Here is a 4,882-nt window from a genome sequence, read left to right on the forward strand (position 1 = left end):
TTAAGAGAACTTGTACACTTTCACTATCTTTTTTTGCCATTTTACACACAATTTCGGAATTTTAGTACAGAGTGACCGTCAGATATCATTGGCTGACCGCGCGCGACTACGAAATGAGTTATGGCCGTATCACAGCCTCCAAGGCACATGAGGTTAGTGTGTGCCAAACACCAGATGGCTCTTTAGTAGCTGCTATAATGTGTGCAAAAATACTTGATACACCTGCAATGAAAAGGGGAAGAAAATTGGAACAGTCAGTTCAAAAGACAGCAAGTAATACCTACATTGAAAAGAAAAATTACTTCTTATGGGTTCTATGTGTGCCAAGAATATCCAATGATTGGTGCATCTCCGGATGGTGTAATGAAAGATGCCATTATTGAAATCAAATGCCCAACCAAGGCAAAGTTGAAGGAAAAAATATTTTAAAAATGGCCTGTTAACAGAAAAATGCAAGGCACAGGTGCACCTTCAAATGTATGCAACTAGTATTAAAAAAAAATTGTGTGGCAGATAGCAATTTTAAAACAACGAAGAATCTTGAGATAATTTAAGTGACATATGATAGTGACTATGTTAATAATTTAATACAGAAACTAGTTATTTTCTGGAAATCAAATATATATCCTATTTTGTATCGAAGCAGCAATTTATAAATATGAAATAAAAAACCATTCTGAATATTTTGTTTTTATTTACAAGTTAACATTATCTTATAAGTGAATCCTGCAAATTAATAAGACCACATGCAATAATAACGGCATGATCTAGTAGCCGAAGAGTATTAGTGTTTATCACTGAATGTTGCTTAAGCATATGAAATTCTCTTAATTGCCTTATTACCCTTTCAATGTGAATTCGCAAGCTAGCAATTATTTTAGTTAGGCGGACTTCAGCTTTTGATAGCTTTGCGCCACGACTTACACTGGGTGATGGTCTTAAACTAATACCCTTTTCATTCAATATCTGTTTTAAAAATGAAGTCTGAGCTACTCCACGCGTCGATACCGCGGCAGTCTGCAGTGTGTTGATCTTCTCTGCCACAGGATTCTGCGAATTAGGAACAAACATAAGCGGTCGTCCAATAAGGAAGTGGGCTGGTGTGAGAGCGGTCAGATCGGAAGGATCACTGGACATGGGTGTCAAAGGTCTAGAGTTAAGGACAGCTTTAATATCCGATAAACACGTGCTCATATCTTCGAAGGTTAAATGCGTTAAATTTTAAAGGCGTCGCAAATTGTGCTTTACAGAACGCACGCATCGTTCCCATCCACCCATCCCATCCATCGCACAACCACCCATCGTCAGTTCGCGTCGTGGTTTTATTAAAATGTTCCTCGCTCTTCAGGGGTGAAATTATAAATTGGCGAAACACTAACGAGCTCCCAGAAGCGCGTGAGCTGCTTATCAATATCAGTGTCAAGTAATTCTGAAGCATGACAGAGAATATGATCAGTTTGATTATTATTAAGGACCGAACCGGAAATTAACCAGCCTAACTTTAAATCATACAGCTTGGGTTGACGTTTCCCTAAATTGATTTGATTGTTACCTAGCACTTCCCAGAATACTTCCGCGCATACCAACATGTCTATAGCTGACGGAATGTTGAAAGTAGAATCGCAAAGTTGAATATGAGACGGTATTTTTGGGTTGTTTTATCTACACACATATCATAAATCCTCTATGATGCCTTCAAAATCCGTAAACAATGGCCAACATTACGATAAACTGTTTTGTTACAACCAATTTCTTATCTGTGATGATGTTGTAATTGCTTCATAACTACATCAAAATCGATTTGGTTATAACTTCAAATTTGGAACATCTCTGAAAAAATAAGCAATTCCATTTGACCTCTATTCTAATATCAGTCGAGATGCCTTTTTGTTCGAAATGAAATGTCAATTGCATACAATTTTGACATATCTCGCATGTTAGTTTGTGTCGAATGATACGGAAATAGGCCCCCGACTCTAGGTTGTCTCTGAATTAAAAAAACTACGAATGCGTGACATGCGTCAAAAGAGTTTTCATTTGCCGCTATTTGACGTACAGTTTATCTCGTAATCAGTTTTAAGTATAAAATGAATATGTTTTGTTGTTTTTAAAGTAACTATAGCAAAAGTTTCATGTAAAAAGAACGATAAAAATATTTCGGTGACGCCATCACATATCCGCGAGTACCGCCAAGAGAGCAACGATGCCCTGTAATTTGGGTTAGTGAATATATCATAGAAAGTTTATAATATGTGTGTAGATAAAATTGTGTAATTGTACATAATTAGGCATTAAAACACTCGTGTTGCCCTATTAAGAAGCTCACTTCGTTCGTTTCTTAAACCCACACTCGTAGCAGTCACATAAACTACGACATTGGCAACAAATCTTTAATGTGAGGAAGCACACGACAGCTAAGCTCCAACTCATAGTTTCCCGCCGTTGATTTTATGGTTAGGTTGCAAGACTGATTTTACTTTTAGATAATAAGGTATTGTTAATACCTGTCACTGTGGAGCCCTTATAGGAAACCGGTAGCTGCAGCTTACTGCGCAGCCTCTCGCTGATGAAGTTGGTCGAGCTGCAGTTGTCCAGTATCCGGACGACGTGCAGAGTGCCCTTGGCATCGCTGACTCTCACCAAAGCTGTGGAAAGCAGTGCAGAGGATTGTTAAGTCAAAGTAATTTTTTCAGTGGTCTGAGCAGCTACCTCTACTGCGTCGTTATTAATTTCGGCATGAAGCAATGTATTATGCCGCTCACTACTATATTTACAAGTAGACAGACGACATTTAGACAACTGATGACCTGGCCTTAAGCACAGCTGGCATATGCCCAGCTCATTGACTTTCTTTTGACGAAAGTCAACTGACAATTTACGAAATGAATCGCATGAAAACATAAAATGATTCTGCGCACACATGGGACAACTGTACTTTGCTTTATTCGCTTTATTATAATTCTCAGCTACAACAAAATAATTATTTACGATACAAGTGCGAAAAATAGGAAATTCGTAACGAGTGGCGATAAATTTTAAATCGACACGAGTTGTGAATTACCTATTCGCACGTGTATCGTGCAACGTTTTTCAGTACATATGGCTCTTTAAAGTTTCGACATAGTTACATGTGCTAGTTTACGCACTAGTGCGGAAAAATAGCACAATATGTACTGAAAAAAATCTTTTGTTTATCAGAGTGGCGATTAACCTTAACTGAACTCGATTTTGACTCCTCGAGTCACCTCGAGCGTCTCCATGTCTAAATTCTTCCCACGTGCGGCTGGTTACCGAATCTAATCTTGATGACATCATGAAAATAATCGTATCCCACTCCGAGGTTGGTTGACCTAGTGTTAAGCGCCCTAAGGTTTTTATTTGTAATGTCCAAAAGATGACGTAACGCCCTGTGAGATTTTTTATGAATTTGCTCGACACTAAACAAAGCTTTCACGTGATAATAACCTCTAATTGTCATACCTAGCTAACAATAGCTCCCAAGCAGTGTTATAGTTCTCGGCTTTAAAATCCAGACTTTTAATCACTAATGCAGCACTTCCCTATAGGAAGGAACGCAAGTAATGGAACTTGTTAATATCGTCTATAGAATCATTAGTGTGGATCAATGACAAAAATGTATCTCTGAATTCCAAAAAATATTCATAGTTGCCGTTAATGTGAGGTAGATCGATTTAAGGTAGCCTTACCAGATTATTTATATGCTGGCACGAACCGGAACCCGCCTCAGACATAACCTTACTTTCCGCATCCACTTTGCCACGCTTGCAAAGTAATTCCCGAGCGCTGGCCAGAATGGCGAAGTAATGATTGTCGAAATCCATACGCTCATTGCTCTTGGGGATCTTCGATTCTACTTCAAACCGCTCCTGTAAATCATCAAACACCGTGTACATTTCCTTAATCTTACTAAGACGGCACTCGATTTCACTAGCCTGCATGTCAGTTAACGTTGTTATAGATAAGTATGGCGTGCGTAAGGAATGTTTTAAAGTTGGTTAATTTACATTTTAATGTTCCCCGCTGTTTAACTAACTGCGTCAACGACATTATTTGCACAAAATTAACAAGGGATATGTTTTAAGCATTCAAATTCACTATAAGATAATTACCGTAGACATAATAAATAAGATGCAAAGTTATAACCGGGCGATATTCACGCGCACAATAGGATTGCTCTGATCGATTACCGATAAGGAAAACATGCGATGCGCTTGGCGACTACGAGGATACTGAATGCACTGTTTCCTTGACCTCTGAAAATGCAATCGATCAGCTGATATGCGCTCGGTGATATATTCGCACTAATGATTATTTTAAGTGAAGATGAACTATATAAATTTAAGGATATATTTAAATTTAATTTTGGCCGTTAGGATTCATAACTGTTAAGATTTGAATTTTCGTTTGAAAAAAAGAGCAATATTTAGTTTGAAATATTGAAGCTGCGTGATAATTAACCACGGGAAAGAAAGAAAAATTACTTCTTTTAGGGATAAAAGGATATTGAAACGACCTTACTGGTGTTGAACCGTAATTCGACCCGTTCTCGCTGCTATACCGTTGCACGTTTCTCGTTGGAACTTGAAGCAGGAGGATGACGCTGCGCACGGCGAAGCTGCAAATCGGGATCTTCGACGTCGTCGTCGGATTAACGGACGTAGAATAAACTTTAGTGACTAGATTCGCCGACAGATGGCTCTGCATGTTATATAGATCTCGCTATCAATGTGTTGACGTAATATGTACAATTGTTGATCATTGTTAATTTTGTTCACTCATGAAGATTCTTTTTGTTGTGGAACTGAAATATTTTTGATTCGCTCTCATAAATCCCAGTGAGAGCGATATAAGGCATGACATT

At 38.2% G+C, this 4,882-nt stretch overlaps 1 long non-coding RNA gene across 1 annotated transcript; it reads right to left on the reverse strand.

Annotated features, from left to right (window-relative positions):
• Positions 1-674: 674 nt before the first annotated feature.
• LOC133524467 (uncharacterized) lies at positions 675-4,523 on the reverse strand. Its single transcript, XR_009800382.1, has 4 exons — positions 4,131-4,523; positions 3,708-3,887; positions 2,505-2,645; positions 675-1,050 (listed from the first exon to the last, which is right to left on the reverse strand). It is a non-coding gene; the product is annotated as an uncharacterized LOC133524467 (long non-coding RNA).
• Between the last annotated feature and the right edge of the window lie 359 nt (positions 4,524-4,882).

The sequence above is a fragment of the Cydia pomonella genome, chromosome 1, assembly GCF_033807575.1.
Source record: "Cydia pomonella isolate Wapato2018A chromosome 1, ilCydPomo1, whole genome shotgun sequence".
In the NCBI taxonomy this organism is placed as follows: Eukaryota; Metazoa; Arthropoda; class Insecta; order Lepidoptera; family Tortricidae; genus Cydia; species Cydia pomonella.